This window comes from Macaca nemestrina, chromosome 17, assembly GCF_043159975.1.
Source record: "Macaca nemestrina isolate mMacNem1 chromosome 17, mMacNem.hap1, whole genome shotgun sequence".
Lineage (NCBI taxonomy): Eukaryota > Metazoa > Chordata > Mammalia > Primates > Cercopithecidae > Macaca > Macaca nemestrina.
Genome location: NC_092141.1, coordinates 86,600,049 through 86,620,825, shown reverse-complemented (window position 1 = coordinate 86,620,825; position 20,777 = coordinate 86,600,049). Strand labels below are relative to the sequence as shown.

Sequence of the window (20,777 nt, the reverse complement as noted above, 5' to 3'; positions counted from 1 at the left end):
GAGGGATGCTCCAAGTGAAAGATGATGGAGTCGATACGGAAAATCAACTAAATCAGAAAATCAGATGCCCCACTCTGGCAAAACCAGTGGGTCAGACATTGCAGGAGCTCCTTCACACTTAGGGCGCCCTCACCAGCTGGGGAAGCCTAGTCCAACAGCAGGGTGCCATGTGGGAAGCTGCTGACTGACGATGGATAGGGATAGCAAATGTCATGGAAGCTGACGATGGAGACACTGCCAGGAAAAGCCAGCACAGCCTGGATTGCATGGAACCGACCCCTGGGAAAGCCTCATGCTGCTGGCCAGGTCACGTCTGGAATTCAGCCTTCCATTCTGGACACCCCGGTTTAAGAAAGATGGGAGCAAACAAGGGTGCATTCACGGGAGAGGCATTCAGGGGAGGACATTCCAGGCGGAAGGTGAAGGGTCTGGAGAGAGGAGGAGTGATGGAGAGACAACGTCAGCTAAGCTTGAGCTTGGAAGGAGGACAGTCAGAGACCGGACCTTTTCACAGGCTGCAAGTATTTCCCATGCTGCAGGGAGAAAACAAATGGTTATTGAAAACCCAAAGTGACTGAGGCTGGCCCTGCCTCCCAGGGAGAGAGGTATAACTCCTGCTGGGAGGACTTAAATCTGGCCTCCGGCCCCCCTACCCTTGCCGAGGAACAAAGAAGAAAAGAATGGGCCTTTGGGGACCCCAGCAGAGCTGCTGTGCTGCGGAAGTGGGGGCTCATGGTTGTCAGAGCTGGGGTGAGGGGGAACGAGGGTGGAGCCTGGAGGCCATAGGGGCTGGGGATACACGGCCCTAGAAAACACCAATGGGACTTGAACTGGGGGAGAAGCAGGCAGGGCGTGTGCAAAGCGGGAAGCGGGCTAGGAGGAAAGGAGGTGCCTGAGCCAACGGGCAAAGGTGCTGAGGGTGGGAGGGTGTCCTTTGGGTGGGAGGTGAAGGATGTGGAGGAATGGCTCTGTAATGTATGACTGGGGCTACTGGTTGAGTGGGACTGTGGTGTGAGCTTTTCTCCATCACCAGGCCAAACACTGCACAGTTACCTGCACACAAATGCTTCTGTGAATATGTTGGGGAAACAGACCTGTGTTCCAGGGTGATGGGGGCCATAAGCAGCCAGTGCCGGGGATGCTGAGGTGAGGGCTCCTTCAGCAAAGGTAGGACTGAGAGGGAAACTGTAGCTACTCCCCTACCTGCTCTCCTCGTCCCCAGGAAGCGCAGGAGGGAAGTGGGGTCCCCCCATATGCAAATGAAGAGTTTGAGGCAAGAATTTGTAGAGCTCAGCTAACAAAGAGGTTTTACCCAAAAGGGGTCAACGTGCTTGGTGCTGTTCCCTAAAGAGAATTCGGACATTGGATGAGGCCACTGGGCAGAGCGTCCTTGTCACCAGACAGAGGAGCTGATGATGGGCTGGGCCTCCATGGGATGCCATCTAACCCCCCAGGTTTTAGGGGAAGCTGACAGTCACCACACGCAGATAACAGAGGAGGAACTGAAGACAAAGAGCCAGAGACCAGCTTAATTGGCTGCAGTTTTTTAAAAGGTGGTGGGAGCAAGCTGTGGTTCATATAACTAAAAATTCCAGAATGTTCCACATGGCTGGACTCAAATGAGCAGACTGTGTCTCTAAGAACCTCTCTCCATGTCTCAACTCTGCTCTGCTGTGCTGGCTTCATTTCCCGGCAGATTCTACCCAAGTAGCAGCAGAAACAGCAGCTCCAGCCTTCCATTCTGCTGACCCTGCACACCCAAGAAAGAGAATGAGCCTTTCCCTGTGTGCCAGCTGAGGCCTCAGGACTGACTCACGGGAGACTGATTTTGTCATCAGAAAGAGGACCCTATTCAGACCCCAAGAGAGGGTTCTCAGATCTTGCGCAAGAAAGAATTCAGGGCGCGTCCACAGAGTAAAGTGAAAGCAAGTTTATTCAGAAAGCAGAGGAATGAAAGAATGACTGCTGCATAGACAGAACAGCCCTGAGAGCTGCCGGTTGCCCATTTTTATGGTTATTTCTTGAGTATATGCTAAACAAGGGGTGGATTATTCACGCCTCCCCCTTTTAGACCATATAGGGTAACTTTCTGCATTGCCATGGCATCTGTAAACTGTCATGACGCTGATGGGAGTGTAGCAGTGAGGACGACCAGAGGTCACTCTCGTCGCCATCTTGGTTTTGGTGGGTTTGGACCAGCTTCTTTATTGCAACCTGTTTTATCAGCAAGGTCTTTACGACCCGTATCTTGTGCCGACCTCCTGTCTCATCCTGTGACTAAGAATGCCTAACTATCTGGGAATGCAGCCCAGTAGGTCTCAGTCTCATTTTACTCAGCTCTTAGTCAAGATGGAGTTGCTCTATTTCACACACCTCTGACAATTTGACCACTTGGTAGAAATCACTGTAATCAGGAGGACGGAAGTCACAATGGGCCAGGACGGCTCAGGGGACCATCTCTGCACAGGTATGTGTGTGAGGGCAGATGTCAGCCTCACGGGCGTGGGGCTTGAACCGGATGAAACATGGCAAGTTTCCATCCAAGAGTCTATGACTCTACGCCTTTGAGGTGTTTGTTCCCTATGCAAGAACCCAAAAGAGCGTTGAATACACAGCAGAAATTGGGCAAATCATGGTTTGTCTGACTTCAGAAATGCATCACCAGATTTTCTGCAGTCCTTTCCTAATTACATTCTTATCAGACTTGATATTCAAATTAGCTAGGGTCCCCTGGGGTCACCTCCACCACCAGGAAAGAGCAATTACCCTGGCATATGCTGAGTGATGAGGGACCAGCTGTGGGCATGGATAGTCCCTCTGTGCATCATTAAATACTGCCCTCCCTTTAAAAAATAATTTTATAAAGATAAGGCCAGAACTTTCTTGCTTTGGGCTAAATGCCCTTTTAAAATTCCTGGCACACAGAAGCAGCACAAGGTCCTCTTCAGAAAAGTCATGAGGGTTCAGACAGGGTAGAGCTGTACAAAGGATTCGGGCTATGCAAACAGACGACGTTTCAGAGTGGGGCTAAGGAGGGGGCCGTGATTCCGGCACTTCCGCTTGACTGGAGTATGTAAATGATTCCAGCTCTGATTCCGGAGGCAGGGTCGAGAGAGACTCAGAAGTCAGGTTTATTTTAGAGGCTAACGAGCCTCCTGTTCCCAGAATTGTCCTCAAGTTCATCCTACTTAACCCTAGGCAGCTTTCTCTCAGAAGGGGGTGAAGGCCTCCAGCTCCACATTGGCCGATTACCTCTGGGGCGTGAATCCTGGGCTTTGGGAAGGACTGGACACAGAGCCCAAAGGCACAGTCTACCAGGCAAAGCGCTGTCCTTGGACCACTTTCTATTAACATGCCGTTCTGGGAAAAAAAAAAAAAAAATGTGTTCCTTGTAGTCAACCCATATGCCTGCTGAAGCCCCTAAAAATTCTTAACACCATCCTTCCGTGAAGATCCTCTCCAGGTTTAAGACCTCATTGTCTTTCATGGAGACTTTTGAAATGGCCTTTGGGCCAGGCGTGGTGGCTCCCGCCTCTAATCCCAGCACTTTGGGAGGCCGAGGTAGGTGGATCACAAGGTCAAGAGATTGAGACCATTCTGGCTAACATGGTGAAACTCCGTCTCTACTAAAAATACAAAAATTAGCCGGGTGTGGTGGCGGGTGCCTGTAGTCCCAGCTACTTGGGAGGCTGAGGCAGGAGAATCACTTGAACTCAGGAGGCGGAGGTTGCAGTGAGCCAAGATTGTGCAGCTGCACTCCAGCCTGGGTGACAGAGCAAGACTCTGTCTCAAAAAAAAAGAAAAAAGAAATGGCCTTTGAACACTCCCTTCTGCCACCCCGCCTGGATGGCTTTTGTCACCCACACTGTCCTTTGAGCGACTTTCTAAAAGTCCACTGTGGCCGTTCTCCATTCTTCATTCGTTCCAATGTTCAGCCTCATCTTTTACAATTTTAAAGTGAGACGAAATTCATATAACATAAATTAACCATGTAAAAATAAACACTTCAGGGGCATTAGGTACATTCACAATGTTTGCAGCCACCCCCTCTATCTAGGGCCAAAACATTTTCATGATCCCAAAAGCAACTCCTGTATCCATCAAGCAGTCCCTCCCCTTCCCTCCCCTTCCCTCCCCTCCCCTAACCCCAGGCGATCACATGCTTTCTGTCTTCGTGCGTTTGCCTATTCTGGACATTTCATGCAAATAGAATTATACACTATATGGTCTTTTGTGTCTGGCTTCTTTCACTTAGCTAATGTTCTCAAGGCTCATCTATGTTGTGTCCTGTCTTCAGTACTTCATTCCTTTTTTAGGGCTGTTATTCCCTTGTGCGTGTGTATACCACAATTTATTTCTCCATTCATCAGCTGATAGCTCTTCTTCTTTATACAGGACAATCTGAGCTCCTTGGCTATCTTCTTTCGTTCTTTATTTGTTTTACTTATTTATTTATTTTTGAGACAGAATCTTGCTCTGTTGCCCAGGCTGGAGTGCAATGGTGCGATCTCAGCTCACTGCAGCCTCAGCCTGACAGGTCCAAACGATTGTTGTGCCCCAGCCTCCCTAGTAGCTGGGATTATAGGCGTGTTCCACCACACTCAGCTAATTTTGCTGTATTTTTAGAAGAGACGGGGTTTCACCATTTTGGCCAGGCTGGTCTCGAACTCCTGAATTCAAGTGATACTCCCATCTCGGCCTCCCAAAGTGCTGGGATTACAGGCGTGACTCACCACACCTGGCCAGCTATCTTCTGATACACTCCCTCAAGCCCCACTCAAAACTTCCACATTTTCAAACAGCCTGGGGTTGCTGTTTGGCTCCTCTCTGCCTCATTCATGCCGTCCCCTTACCCACAATCATCTAGTCACCCCCACTGATCCCTTAAAGACACCAAGATGACCCTAACCCTCCTGGTCTGAGCCAGGGGCACCTGCTCTGTGTTCCCAGGGCCCTCCAGGCATACCTCTTCCCAGCCCAAACTGAAATCCTTGCTCCGTATCTGAGATCCAGCCTCACCCCTCTGCACTCAAGGCTGCAAGCCTTCCACGGTGGGGCTCAAGCCTGCTTCCCTACTGAACCTGCATTGCCTGGTGCATGAGGGATGCCGAGCTGAGCTGAAAATCCCACCATGGAGAGGAGTCCCCCTCGAAATAAGACTGGTTCATCTAAGGGGAACGAGGTTCGAGCTTTCTGTCCTGGCTCCTTTCCTTCTGAAAGAGAGCATCACACAACTTGGACAGGGAGGGCTCAGGGGAATCTCATGACTTAAAAAATGAAATGTTTCGAAGATTTCATGATAGTTGTATGAACTTGGGCTCTAACTTCCTTCAGAACAAAGCACTCACTTGGCCATTGAAGGGGCCTTTCTGGACGGTTTCTGCTGTCGTCTCTGCAAAGCACTTAGGACACAGCTTCCATCAGCTGGGTCAGGGAGAATCCTTTGTAAGAGGCATGGAGTCGGCATCCCATGGCAAGGGCTGGTGAGAGCATGTCATTGGATAGCACCAGCAAATTGTTGTATAATACAGAATTGGACCAGCCTTTGTTCCTGGGAAGTCGCCTCCAAATCCTTGGCAAGTCTTCATTATTCACAGCGAGCCCTCAAAGTCTTTGCTAAGAGGGGACTCAGGGTCAGGACAGCCCATGCCAGAAAGACTGACCATGTGAACAGCAGGCTGAGGCCCTGCTCCATCACCTCCTGGAGGGGAAAGGGACTGGAGATCAAGTCCTATCAGTCACGCCTACATCATGAAACCTCTGAGCATTGGAAGCTTAGATGACTATCCTTGGTTTGTAATCACACATCAGTCATCTGGGAGGCTTTGCACGGTCTGGGGACATGGAAGTTCTGAATCTGGGACTTTCCCAGACCTCCCCCTCCACGCCTCTCCCAGTAGCTGGTTCTGATTGTATCCTTGGTAATGACACCGCAATCCTAAGTACGGCACTTTCCTGAGTTGTGTCGTTCATCACTGTGAATTACTGAATGCCAGGAGGTCAGGGAAACCCCTGAATTTGCAGCCAGTTGGTCAGAGGTGCATGTATCCAGGGGGGGCCAGAACTTGTAGCAGATATCTAAAGTGAGGGTCTTCCTGTGGGGGACGGAGCCCCCAACCTGTCATCTGCACCAACTCCAGGTGGTTAGTGTCAGAGCTGCATTGCAGATACTATGGTGGATAACCGTTTGATCATGCCATTTATGCCATAAAGGAGCACAGAAGTTGGGTAGAGACACCTTGCTTTTTGGGATATAGACACCTTGCTTTGTGCCTGTCAGCCAATGAAGTCACATATGTGAGCCTCTACACATACGTAGAGATCTGTCCTACAGTCCTGGTCAAGTTGCTGAGAGGAAGATGAGATAATGATGGACCTTGGAACCAGCCAACTTCTGCCAAGTGGTTAGGCGGGTTCATTTGCGTTCTGAGGGTCTGAATGCAGAACCTGTGGGAACACCAACATCACCACCACACCCACAGCCACACCCTTCTACACCCCTGAGCGGTTTAGCAATCAAGGGGGAACTTAGTGAACAGGTGCTGCTGTGCCTGGCCCTCTGCCGAGTGCTGCAGGGGGTAGGAATATGGAGAATGTGTGGCCGCCCTCCTTCTGGAAACACTGCCATGCTTGCTAATCTGTGTGGTCTGTGATGGTCGCTAGGGAAGCAGAAGACCACCTTCCGACTGAAGTCATCAGCGGAGGATCAGAGGCCAGGTGGGGTGCAGACGAATGAGATCAGGCAGAAGGAAGGTAATGGAAGGCCCCAGGAGGAAAGGGTCCACTTGAGCAAACCCTCAGTATCCACTGGGGTCAATGCAGACACCCACTCACATGAAGTCTAGAGGCACCAGGAAACTGCTCTTGGAACAATTCTGAGGTCAGGGGTTATTCCTGTTTAACAGTTGGGAAAACTGAGGTCTAGGGGTGAATACCCAGCCTAAGAGCACTACTCTCTTCCGGACGGCATTAACCTCCGAGCCTCCCGATGGACCTGGCCATTCAAGAAGGTGCACTCTTCCTCTTTGACCCATGATATGGGACCATCCCATCAGTCACCACGCCTGAACATCAGAACAATTTCTAGAGCAGAGCACACGAACCTTGCTTCCCTCAGCAGCACCTCCTGGACCTCAAGATCCCTGACTGCTGAGATGTGCATCCTTTCAGGGGGCTGACATCTCCTCCACTGCGATTTGAACCACCAGAGGAACAGACAAGCTCTGAAATCGAGACCCGGGGAAAAGGAAATCTCAAATTGAAAACGCGACCACAGAAGGTGTCCACGTTCTCTAAAGCCCAGAAACCCAGCAGGACCCGAGAGGCTTCCTGGATTTCAGAGTGAGGTTTGCAAGCCCGCCTTATCTGCAGGCAAATTGAACATCATGCTAATTCCTCGTTAGCCCTTTCCAGCTGTAAGCATGGGGCTGGTGCAAGAGGGATCTCTCATTTCTCCCGATTGGGATCACAGGAAAAGGATGGAAAGTAACTTAACAAGGTTTTTGGACATCAAATTGGTATTACAAAACAACGTTTTTAGGAGTTAAGCAATTAATCCAAACACACATGGATTCAATTTCCTTGAAACCAAAATGGCTTAAAAAACCAAGGGAGACAAATGCTCAGGGAAAAATCCCTTTTGAGTTTGTGAACCCCAAGCCTGTGGAAAGAAAACAACAGAACCCTTAAGTGCTGCCCCCGCTAACGCACTGGAAGCTCCCTTTTCGGTGGAGGGAGGATGGGGCAGGCGCCCAGGCCCCACAGTCACGTGGACTGGGGGCCCAGAGGACATGGACAAAGGAAGGAAACAATGCTGCTTCTCTGCTCAGTGCTCTTTCCCTCCTGGTTTTCTACGAGGCAAGGGAAGAGGTTTCAAGGCAAATGTTCGCTTTCCCCCTGCAACGCTTTATAACTTGGCCTTAGATACTCACTTGGGAGAAAAAGCTTTAATAGAATCCTGTTGGGGCCTTTTCATGACCTCCCCAAACAAAGGAAATTAAACACAAGACAATGTTTATATCCAACTTATAGGGTCAAATGGGAAAACAATCAGCTCAGAGTGCAGAAACATTGAGGGCTGTATCCTCTCCCTGGTGCCACGCACTCTGGGGCGCAGATCGGGGTACCTGCCAGGCTCAGCCACCCTCTGATGTCTATCCTTGGGCAAACCACATCCCCGAAACTCAGGTCCCATCCTAAGCTTGGGGAAGAGCTGTTGAAATAATATTGAGTTCAGAAAGCTAAAGGCATGTTGTTAAATCAAGTTTAGCCTAAAGCTGCCTCCTGACATATTTTAAATTTGGCCTAAAGGTTTCTCTGTACGTGGTGAACTATTGATATGACAAGTGGAGGCATCAACAGACTGTGGCCTGCACTGGTGCCAGTCACTGAGTTTTGGCCAATTCAAAGGGGACTGACCATTTGAACCGTGTTCAAATAAGGCAAACACCAACCTGTAACCAACCCAGCTGTTTCTGTACCTCACTTTTGCTTTCTGTAGTCGATTTCCTCTTTCTGTCCATAAATCTTCCACCACGTGGCTGCCCCGGAGTCTCTGAGGCCACTCTGGCTCGGGAGGCTGCCTGATTCACAAATCGTTCATTGCTCAATTCAACTGCTTTAAATTTAATTCGGCTGAAGTTTATCTTTTATCAGCGTGAAAAGCTTATATATTTTTTAAACCTGTTAAGCACTGTGCAAATGTTTATCCTTGTCACTTGCTGAGGGGGTGTGGCCCGAGCGCTGACAGCACCTCAGTGGTGACAGCCTTATTGTTTACTTTTACGCTTCACAACACGGCCCCTCTTCCTTCCTCACCCCCCTCCAACTTCTTTCCCTCCTATGGAGGCTCCAGCTTCACAGCGGAGAAGAACAGGACCCAGGGTCTGACTGCAAGGCTGCTGCCACGTTTCTCACAGAATTAAATCCACCAGGAACTCTCTCCTTCTCAATATCTGACCTGCTCACAGTCCTTAATCCTCTTGCAGTCCCTAACAGATCAGGGGAAGGTCAAGGATGTTGTCTGAACCCTGGGAGAGAACCAGTTCAAAGACAGTAGAGGGGCCCTGGTGAGTTCCCACCCCAGCATCCACCTCCCCGTGGGGCCGGTGTCCGATCTCCCTCCCTCCCGTCCCACCCGTGGGGCCAGTGTCCAATCTCCCTCCCTCCCATTCCACCTGTGAGGCCAGCATCTGATCTCCCTCACATTCCACCCGTGGTACCAGTGTCTGATCTCCCTCCTTCCCGTCCCACACATGGCACCAGTGTCCGATCTCCCTCCCTCCCGTCCCACCCGTGGGGCCAGTGTCCGATCTCCCTCCCTCCCGTCCCACCCGTGGGGCCAGTGTCTGATCTGCCTCCCTCCCGTCCCACCCGTGGGGCCAGTGTCCGATCTCCCTCCCTCCCGTCCCACCCGTGGGGCCAGTGTCCGATCTCCCTCCCTCCTGTCCCACCCGTGGGGCCAGTGTCCGATCTCCCTCCCTCCCGTCCCACCCGTGGGGCCAGTGTCTGATCTGCCTCCCTCCCGTCCCACCCGTGGTACCAGTGTCCGATCTCCCTCCCTCCCGTCCCACCCATGGCACCAGTGTCCGATCTCCCTCCCTCCCGTCCCACCCGTGGGGCCAGTGTCTGATCTGCCTCCCTCCTGTCCCACCCGTGGGGCCAGTGTCCAATCTCCCTCCCTCCTGTCCCACCTGTGGGGCCAGTGTCTGATCTCCCTCACACTCTGACCCCACGAGCCACCTGAGGCTTGGACGACTTTTCTGTATCCCACCTTCACTCTCCCTGGTACTTCATTGAGTCTTGTGGCTTTGAATACCACATAGATGCCAACAACTCCTAAACTGCATATCCCCAGCATGTTCTTTCCTCTGAATTCCAGACTTACACATCCCACTGTGTCCTCAGCCCCTTCACTCAGACAGACGTTGAAGGAGCCTGATATACCCAAACTCTTAGCTTCCCACTACTCCACATCCCAAATCTTCCCATCTCAGTTGACAGCAGCTCCCACCCTCCAACTGTTTGGACTCGCCCTTGACTCCTCCGAGACTCTTGTACCCCTCTTCCTCCTGCCAGCACATGCTGCCAGCTCCACCTTGGAAAGTGCCCAGTGTCCAGTCGCTCCTGCCCCTGCTACCTCCGATACTCTGGGGCAGCCACCATCACCTTTCACCTCCCCCAAGTCTCTTGCACCTCCCTAGTCCCCATCCCCCCATAGACTGTTCTCCACCATCACAGCTGTCATTTTAACATGCAAATCAGATGTCACTCTCCAGCCTTAACCACTTGGAGAGTAAGCCACAGTCCTCACCATGACCCAAGGCCTCATCCAGGCTTGCTGTTCACGAAGCCTGCAGCCCCCTCGGCTGCTCTAGCCTCAGCTCACCTCTCCACGGCTGGTGCTCCAGCTCCCTGCTATCTTCCTGCGGACCAGGCGGGCTCCCACCTCTTAGCCTGTGCACTTGCTATTCCTGCTGCCTGGAACACTCTTCTTCAAGATGCTGCCTGGAACCTCTTCTTGAAGATGTCCTTGAATTCAAACATATTTGAATTGCCAGCTGGAGTTGAAGAGAGAACATGCTGGAGATATGCAGTTTGGGAGTTGTCGCCATCTATGTGGTATTCAAAGCCACAAGACTCAATGAGGTCCTTTCAGGTCTGTGCTGGCAGCTCCTTGGTGAGGCTCTGCTGGAAACCCATTGGACAATGCACTCCTCCCAGCCCTGCCCCTCTGCTTTTTCTGCTTTGTTTTCTGCATGGAAACTGACACCTTCTAAGAGGCATGCCATCTCTGTGTTTTGTCGTTCTTGTTGCTTATCCCTTCCCTCTAGAATGTCAGCTCTGTGAGAGCAGGAATTAATTTTTTAAAATTCTTGTTGACTGTTATGCCTCATGCCTACAGCAGGAGGCGCTCACTAAACAAAGGTTGGATGAATACGGGTGAATAATGGGTGAATACATGAATGAATGAATGAATGAATGAATGAATGAATGAATGAATGAATGAAAACTTGGCAAAGATGCTCAACTCTTCTTGTTATGAGAAAGGCTAAAGTGAGGAGCCTTTGTCCTGAGGGGTCCTGCAGCCTGCCCCAAGGGCTTCCCCACAGGGTGGGGATATTAGAGTGCGGAGTCTACTCCAGGTCTTTGGGGACCCATAGCTCCTTGGGTGCAAGTTCACATCTTAACCAGCCACCTCCTGACCTGACCTGGGGTCTATGCCAGCTCACACCTTCTTTGTGTGACCCGGAGCAGCTGACCAGCCTCCTGGGCAGGCACTGTCCACCTCTGCTGGTATCTCCACGGGCCCCCTCCCCATTTTTGTTCTCACTCCATAGACAGTGCCTGGGTCTCTTGCTGGGAGCATTGTTCCCAGAAAGCTAGAAGCCACGTGGCAGGAGGACTGGAAATACATAGGAATTTATGTCTCCCTTGCCTGTGACTGACAGGCTGAGTTCTACATTCTTGGTTCCTGGGTCCCTGATTGGGACATCTGTTGGGTGTGATCATCATCATCTCCAAAATTTGCCTGTGCCTGGCCTGATCCTCCCCTGCATAGCCTCCTCCTCCTGTTCTTTCTGAGTTCCTGTTCCATTGTGCAGCTTTCCAGGGAACATCTAACAAACCCCTTTCATGCAGATCCTCCTCCCAGGGTCTGCTCCTGGGGACCTCAGCCTAAGACACACTTTCTAGTGTTGTGAGAATTAAAGTTGGATTTGGCAGCACATACATGCCAGGCACTATGCTGTGTGCACCACACACTGAGCCCTCACAATGCTCCAAGGGGCATCGTTACACCTACTTAAAAGATAAGAAAACTGAGGCCCAAGGTCACACGATAAAGGGCAGCACCAGCATTTGAATATACATGTTTTCCTGACATGAAAGTCAGTGTCTTTCACCCCTCAGCACGCTCCCTATAAATGGCAGCAGCTATGAAATGCCACTATGCTTACTGGTATATAATGTAGCAGCTAGGCAGGGCAGGTAGCTTACGCTTGTAATCCCAGCACTTTGGGAGGCTGAGGCAGGCGGATCACTTGAGGTCAGGAGTTCGAGATCAGCCTGGCCAATGTGGTGAAACCCTGTCTCTACTAAAAATACAAAAATTAGAGGGGCGTGGTGGCACCTGCCTGTAGTCCCAGCTACTCAAGGAGGCTGAGGCCCGAGAATCACTTGAACCTTGGAGTAGGATGTTGCAGCGAGCTGAGATCATGCCACTGTACTCCAGCCTGAGCAACAGAGACTCGTGTACAAATAATAACAATAATAATAATAATGTAGCAACTATAGAAGGCCATAATACTCCTTAGTATACATTGTAGCAGGTATGAAATGCCACATCCTTACTGGTATACATTGTAGCAGATATGAAACAACACATACTTACTGGGATACATTGTAGCAGGTATGAAATGCCATAATATTAGAACATAATGTAAAATGTATGGAATGCTACCATACTTACTAGTCTATACTGTTTTACATCAATGAAAATGTGTGTTTATGACTTTTCAGCCAAAATGGTTTTTAAATCTCCAACTTATTTCCCCTTTTTAGATTGAAAGAGACTTAAAATTGTGCCCCATCCCATCCCTGAAGAATTTACTACAGGGAAAGGGAAAGTCATCCTGCCATATTTTTAACTGATCGCTTGCTTGTCCCTGTTTGGTGAGATTTATTCTCCCATTAATCACTGCCCTCCCTTCATTCATGTTAAATATAAAATTGATTAGGAAAGATCCCCATCATGGTTTAAAAAAATAATTAGCTGCTACATCATGTTGCCCACAGTGCGACAGAAAGGAGTGATTAAATTAGGAATATTAAAACCCCATTAATCTGCGCTCAACTTAAGCTCTGCTTGTTCATCTCACGGTGGTGCTTATTATTTCTGACACTGAAAGATACTTGAATTACCAGCTGCAACAAGGTCACTTGCTGAAAGATGTCAGGTCAGCCATTAGTCAAAGGCGGGAGAGGCGACCAGAAGTGGGGACTGCCCATGTGTCAAGGAGGCCCCCACTTGAAGATGCCATTGCAAAAGTGGGCAATGTCCCGCATTCTGGCAGGCTGGGCTGCAGGCACCCTTAGGGCTTTGACACACACCTCCTCTCCGTCACTTCCCACGGGTCACCTGTGAGGGTAGGGACCTCTGTGGTGTCCTGGGCAGGCATCCTTTGCCCCAGCCCCAGCAGAGCCTCCACATCTTGCTTGTGGGTTCTTAAATGCATGCACTCTTATGACAGTGATTACCTAAGAATGGCAAATGTCACCTGTTGGGATGCTTGCACGTCCCCAGCGCCATACTGAGCTCCTTTGCATCTTTTATCTCCTTCATTCCTTCAACTGCCCTGAAAAGTGGCCAGCTCTGGCCTCATTTGACAGGTGAGGGATCTAAGGCCTAGATCCAGAAATGGCCACGGTCACACAGCTGGCAACCAGCAGAAGTGGCATTCAGCCCCATCTATTGGGCTCCAAAGGGACACCCTTGGCCACTCGCAGTCCACAGGTCTTCTTCGAGAGGACATGGCCATGCAAAGGCAGAGGGATGCAGTTTCAGGAATCAGTCCTGTGTTGCATGATTTAAAAATGAATCCCAGGCCAGGCACGGTGGCTCACGCCTGTAATATCAGCACTTTGGGAGGCCAAGGTGGGCGGATCATGAGATCAAGAGATTGAGACCATCCTGCTCAACATGGTGAAACCCGGTCTCTACTAAAAATACAAAAATTAGCTGGGCATGGTGGTGCGCACCTATAGTCCCAGCTACTCAGGAGGCTGAGGCAGGAGAATCTCTTGAACCCAGGAGGCAGAGGTTGCAGTAAGCCGAGATTGCACCACTGCACTCCAGCCTGGACAACAGTGAGACTCCATCTCAAAAAACAAAACAAAACAAATGAATTCCAACAGCAATGACAAATCAACTACTACTGCAGAGTGTCGAGCTGGGCAGCAGGCGAGGATCTCCCTAGAGCCTGCCCCACACCCCCCTGCAGTCTGGTACCTGGGGAACTGGAGACAAGTCAATAACAGGGATGAAAGGTCTCTCACCCCTCATTTCTCCTTAGAGGAAGAATTTGGCTAATGTCTGCTTTCAGCCATGTCTTCATCTACTTCTTCTTCCTCTTTAACATCACTTCTGCTCTGTTACATGAACCTGAATCACACCCAAATACAGTCATGACTCTAGCCCTGGAGGGACAGGCAGGGATGGTCACTTTCCTGATGGCAGGCCCACTTGCACTGCCCGTGCTGGTGTCCCCTCCGCTGGGTCTGGGGTGGCTGCCTGAGGTCTGCATTCAGGATGTGCCCGGGGACTGGAGTAGACCAAGGAGGCATCTCCCTGGAACATCTGCAAGTGGCAACATCAAAAGGGGGTGAAGGTGAACTGACCTGTGGGGAGAATGCCAGGGTCCATGGCTCGGGATCCACCGTCAGGTCTGAGCAGGGAGTGAGCGTGCATCGTGGCGGTAGTCCCTAGGTCTCTCCCGAATAAAAGAAGCCAGGGATCGGCAGCTGCGACGTGAGGTCAAGGCTAGCTCAGGAAGGAGAGCAGGAGATGCACAAGGCCAGGGGTTCAGAGCAGGGAGGCTGTGGGGGGTGGAGGCTTTTGCACCAAGTCATGGCCACCCGGCCCCAAGTGGCAGGTCCCTCAGTCTCTGTCTGAGCCCAGACATATTCTCTGATGCAGACCGTGCTGTGCACTGTCCCGATGCTCAAGCTGAATCGAACCTCCTCTTCCTCATCTTCCTGAGTGCTCCAGCCACACCTCCCTCAGGGCTCTTCCTCCCCGGGGCCGGTTGTCCCTTTCCTCCCTCTCCCTTCACAAGGACAAGCTGTGTTGAGCAGGGACAGAGACCAGCTTTGCTGGGACTTTTTGCCATCTGGTCCTCTGAGCGAGCACCCCGCCTTGACCTCCATGGTCTCTCCCCACCCCTGACCACCCACTCACAGGGCCCCATGGGCCCCACTCCTGGTACCAACTCCCTTGGCTCCCCAGGTGCCTGGCATGCACAGGAGCTTGGTTGAGGTTATGGAACGGAGTCTAAGTGGGACTGGAGACCCCCTGGTGTACCCCCCTCATGCCACTGATGAGAAATGAAACCCAGCCCCTCGTTGACTTTGCCCACCTCGAACTGTTGGCTGGTCACTGGCTGCTTAGAAGAAATTCACACTGGTTATTTCAGAGCAGAAGCATTCAGACCCCAGAGAAAGAGCTTTCTCCATAAAGGATGCTGGGACAGCCCAGCGTTGGTTCCTGTTACACAGTGTTCTCTGTCTCCATCTCATGCTTACCAGATGTGTCAGCGAGGGACAGGCCCGGGAGGAGATGTGTTTGGACTTGGGCACCCCTGCTTGCCCCAAATAACCACAGTCACGTGCTGGCCACAATGCCAGACAGTCCAAAAGTTGTGAGCCAAGCGGGCTGGCAGCCCCGGCCTCCACTGTTCCTTCTTAAATGGCAGAGAAAGAGCTTCCCCTGACCCCTGCAAGTTTTCTGCCTGTGGCAGATGTGGGGTTGTCAGTTCCCTGGTGGCGGCCCGGGTCCAGAAGCACTCAGCTGGATTACTGGAAAAACGAAGATACAAGCCTATAAAAACAGCCTGGCTCCCAGTGAATTCCTGAAGCTGGCTATTTATAGAGGCGGTTTGGAGCAGCCCAGGGCCTCCCCGCAGGCCTCCTCACAACCTCCAGGGCAGCCACACAGAGGGAGCACATGACAGATGGGACAAAATGCTTACCTGGCCCACTGTTTCACAGGGCACACAGAACTTCTGTGTCTGCATGTGCCCTCCAGGATGCTGTACCAGGCAGATTCAGACCTCAGGCTCCTGGAGAGCTGCCACTGCTCAGGCTGCGGCCAGGCTCTGCAACATTCCAGAAGGGTGAATTGAGGTCCCACCATCTTCAGCACAAATACTGGGGTTAGGGGAGGCATGGAGAATGGTCTGACAAGAGACAGTTTGATTTCACACCATTAAACGTTCTGGAGAAAATGTATTTCATCATGAATTCTGGACAAGGTATATTACAATAATAACAGAGAGATCCTTTCCATCTTCCAGGCGCTTTACGAGTGGCGGGACAGCTTCTGGGTAGGGCCCTGGGAAGGGAGAGTGCTGTGGGCTCAGCACCTCCTCCATCCCTCCGCCCCCATCCTGCCCCTGGGAGCACAAGGCTCGCCCTGTGTTCTGGCCCCGGGACTGCACCGAGCTTGTCACATTGCAAGAATCATGAGCCAGCCAGAAGGAAAGGGCAGAGAGGCACCAGCGAGCCTCGAAAAACTAACCCCACCCTCCCCGCCTGTGGCCTGAAGTCACTGCGTTAGCCAGAACCTGGAGAAATAAAATCAATTTGATGTGTAGCTTGCTCTGGCTAATGATCTTTGAAGAGGATTGAGAGTTTAACGCTTCCATTTTCTCAGCAGGAAGGTGATCTGGGCAGGCAGGGGCAGCCCCAGAAGGTGAGGGCTGGGATTTGAGCGGGGCAGAAAGGGTTAGTGCTGTCATTTTGAGTGGTGACATGGGACGGGGTTGAGGGAAGGGCTGGTGTTGATGGAGCCTTTACTTGGACAGTCCTGCGGGCAGCGAGCAGGGAAGGAGGGGAGAGGCTGTGAACCCGCCTCCCACTGAGCAAGCCTAGCACAGGCGCCAATGCCAGCAAGGGCTTCGGGGCAGAGAAAGTTGGTGCCCAAACAGGAAGGGGTGTGAGAGAGAGTTAGGAAAGCCTGACTCTGGAAAAAACAACGGAAGGTGCCTGGGGAGGAAGGACAGTGGCTGGGAGCTGGAGAGAAAATCCAGTCTTGACTGGTGGGGACCAGGGGAGGCTTCAAGCTGCTCCCAGCTCAGCCACCTCAGACCAGCCAGCGGGGCCAGGACAGGAACCTGCACCTGGAGTGAGAGGCCCTGGACTCCAGTCCCCACTCTGCCATTTACCAGCTGTGTGGCCTCAGACCCTTCCTGATGATTTCAGGCCTCAGTCCCTGCATCTGTAGAATGGGGTGATGATGCTTCCTCCACAGGGTCCATGTGAGGAGGGAGTAAACCTGGCACATAGTAGGTGCTCAGTAAATGCTTGTGAGCCTGGACCACCCCTTTCTTGTACTCTTTATACACGGAGGATTCATGAGACAACAGTTGAGACAGGAGTCCTGCTGCCGAGGGAGGTCAGACGCCTGGCTGGCCAAACTCAGGTGTCCCCAAGGCCCTAATACCTCTCAGTTCACCTGCTTCAGGTGAGGTTGACCTCTCTGCCTTTTGGGGTTCCCCCAGAACAGAGCCTGAGACAAGGTCTTGGGTGCAGGTAGTGTAGGTGGGAGGTGACTCCAGGAAACTGGAGGGGCAGGGCAGTGAGATCTGGGTGGGGAGAAAGCCAATGTGAGGATGCCACTGGGCTGGTGATCAGTGTGGCCAATGCGAGGATGCCACTGGGCTGGTGATCAGTATGGCCAATGCGAGGATGCCACTGGGCTGGTGATCAGTGTGGCCAATGGGCTGGTGATCAGTGTGGCCAATGCGAGGATGCCACAGGGCTGGTGATCAGTGTGGCCAATGCAAGGATGCCACTGGGCTGGTGATCAGTGTGGCCAATGCGAGGATGCCACTGGGCTGGTGATCAGTGTGGCCAATGCGAGGATGCCACTGGGCTGGTGATCAGTGTGGCCAATGCGAGGATGCCACTGGGCTGGTGATCAGTGTGGCCAATGCGAGGACGCCACACGGCTGGTGATCAGTGTGGCCAATGCGAGGATGCCACTGGGCTGGTGATCAGTGTGGCCAATGCAAGAATGCCACTGGGCTGGTGATCAGCGTGGCCAATGCGAGGATGCCACTGGGCTGGTGATCATTGTGGCCAATGCGAGGATGCCACTGGGCTGGTGATCAGTGTGGCCAATGAGAGGATGCCACTGGGCTGGTGATCATTGTGGCCAATGCGAGGATGCCACTGGGCTGGTGATCAGTGTGGCCAATGAGAGGATGCCACTGGGCTGGTGATCAGTGTGGCCAATGTGAGGATGCCACACGGCTGGTGATCAGTATGGCCAATGCGAGGATGCCACTGGGCTGGTGATCAGTGTGGCCAATGCGAGGATGCCACTGGGCTGGTGATCAGTGTGGCCAATGGGCTGGTGATCAGTGTGGCCAATGCGAGGATGCCACAGGGCTGGTGATCAGTGTGGCCAATGCGAGGATGCCACTGGGCTGGTGATCAGTGTGGCCAATGCGAGGATGCCACTGGGCTGGTGATCAGTGTGGCCAATGCGAGGATGCCACTGGGCTGGTGATCAGTGTGGGCAACAGGGGCTCAGACCCACCAGGAACCCTCTGAAAAATCTGTGGGATCTGCCTCTGAGTTGTCCCTCCATGGGTGCAGACTATCCTCCCCCATTGGCAGAGGCTGTCCCAGGGGTGGAATCTCCCCAGCTTACCCTGCCCTTAGCTATGGAAAAAGCCCTGAGTCAGAAGACAGGAGGAAAGATGGGACCTACCCACACAGCCACACCTGAACTCACAGGGGTAAGGGGCTGTGGGCCCAGCAAGTATCTGCTGTACCTTCCCGCCAGCTGCCTGCATGAATATGAGCCCTCCGTTGGGCATGTTCTGTGATTGGCACCAGTCTCTCCATCAGCCTGTTAGAAAAGCACAGCTGGCTTTCAGGTGGTCTTAAGGTTGGTGAGACAAAAGTGTGAAGCTTCCACCGTGTGAACACACAGGAGATCAGTGAGAGACAGAGAGACACTGGATCCTGACCATATTGTTGGAGCACCTGGATCCAGCCATACCTGAAGCTGTTCTAGCCCATGAATTTTCCTCTTCCTTATTTGAATTTGGGATTTTAGTCACTTAGAAAAGGACTCCTGATTACTACAAGTCCCTGCCATGTGCTGGCAGTTTCAAATGCACCATTTCACAGAGTCCCTCTGCAAGAGCTGGACAGAGCCAGGGCCAAAAGTCAGGCTTGGTCCAATTCAAAAGCTCATTATTATTTTTTTTCTCCCACCAGATCTGAGCTCCACTGAAAAGGCAGTTCATAAGAGAGCAAGGCAGCACCAGCCTGTGCCTAAGAGGGACGCTCCTGAAATCCTAGCCACTTCCTAAGCTGACTTCCTAAGTCACTTCCTAAGTAAGTGACTATAGGTGATTACTGCTTATTCAGTATCTCTGTTATTTTAATGAAAGACAATGCTGATTTGGAAAGGCAGGATCAGGCGCAACCTGTCCTGAGGGTTAGCCTTCCTTGCTGGTGGAGACCCAGGGCCACTGCGTCTCTGACACCACCGCAGGGGGACAACAGCCCAGATTCCAGCAGAGTTTGCTCTGGGGACCAGGCTGGTGGCGTCAGCCTCAAACGGGTACAGGCCACACCATGTTATCAGAGATCCTTTGTGCTCTAAAAAGGGAATCCTGTCCTTGTTTGGTGGGTAGTTGGTGGGGGACACCCTGCTGGGGGGAAAAATAAAAAAGAAGAACTTTTGCCCAGCAGGTGTAGTCCCTTAAGAAGCATAGCCTACTCTGCTCTGAGCAGTAGCAACAGAAGCGATCCCAGTGTGGGGTGAGAAACCCTACCCGGAAGCTTCCATCAGGGCCTTCCTGAAAGGCTGGCTCATCCCAGGACTGTGCACAGCCCACCATTATCTCATATCCTCTCCCACAGAAGACCATTGCCAGGATCTCCTGGCAGCCAGGGAAACACAGAACCTATGCTAACTTCATTAAAACCATGTGAAGAAGGTTTCTATATACAGGGAGGCCAAGGCGGGCGAATCACGAGGTCAAGAGATCAAAGCCAACATGGTAAAAATCTATCTCTACTAAAAATGCAAAAATTAGTTGGGCATGGTGGCATGGGCCTGTAGTCCTAGCTCCTCAGGAGGCTGAGGCAGGAGAACCACTTGAACCTGGGAGGCGGAGGTTGCAGTGAACCGAGATTGCGCCACTGCACTCCAGCCTGGGCGACAGAGCCAGACTCTGTCTCAAAGAAAAAGAAAAGTTATATATATATGGAGAGAGAGAGAGAGACAGTTATGAGGAAAAAACACAGAATGTGGGCTGAAAAGCTCCAGGCTGTGGACCCAGCTGGGTCCTCACATTCCCTCTCAGGGCCTTGTGTTCTCATTGGTCCTGTGCAGGGGCTTCCTCTGAACAATGGGAGGGGAACCTTCAAAGCACCCCGTGCAGAATCCTCCAGGCGGCCATCCGGGCCAGCAGAGACGACTGCTGCCACAGGCCATCAGAGGCACCAGCCCCATGAGGCGCTCACCGCCCCTGCTCCTGGCTGAGTGCTGCCCCCCTGGGTCCCCACCTCTCCTGGAGGCAAAGCTCATCTTTGGTAGCATCTGCCTTCAGTCACGCCCAAGGGACTCTGTGACTCTCTCCTGTTCCCAAAATCTGCCTCAGCTCCGTCCTGCCACTGGGCAACCACATCCCCTGCAGCCCCTTCCAGGTCACAGCCTTTGATGCCAGGATGCGCCCTCAGACAAGACTCACTTGCCTCTGATCTATGCCACTGGGCTAGGTGCGTGGCAGGTCCCTGAGGTGCTGTCCATGGGCTGGAGCTGGAACTCCACCTGCAACCAGCAGACACCCCAAGCTGGAGGCCCCAGCGAGGCGGCGGCCAGGCCCTCTGTTTACTCCATCGCCAGGAGGGACCCCTAAGGTGCCCAGTTACCATCTGTAGACTGACTCAGCTCTGGAGGCTGCTTCAGGCTGGGGATCCTCATTGCAGTGCCCACCCTGGGGATAAAGCAGCCTCTGGCTGGGGAAGAGCCAGGC

At 52.2% G+C, this 20,777-nt stretch overlaps 1 long non-coding RNA gene across 1 annotated transcript; it reads right to left on the bottom strand.

The window, feature by feature from the left end:
* Nucleotides 1–1,710: 1,710 nt before the first annotated feature.
* LOC105469226 (uncharacterized) lies at nt 1,711–14,909 on the bottom strand. The gene is made up of 3 exons (XR_979864.2): nt 14,398–14,909; nt 10,388–10,530; nt 1,711–3,360 (listed from the first exon to the last, which is right to left on the bottom strand). It is a non-coding gene; the product is annotated as an uncharacterized lncRNA (long non-coding RNA).
* Between the last annotated feature and the right edge of the window lie 5,868 nt (nt 14,910–20,777).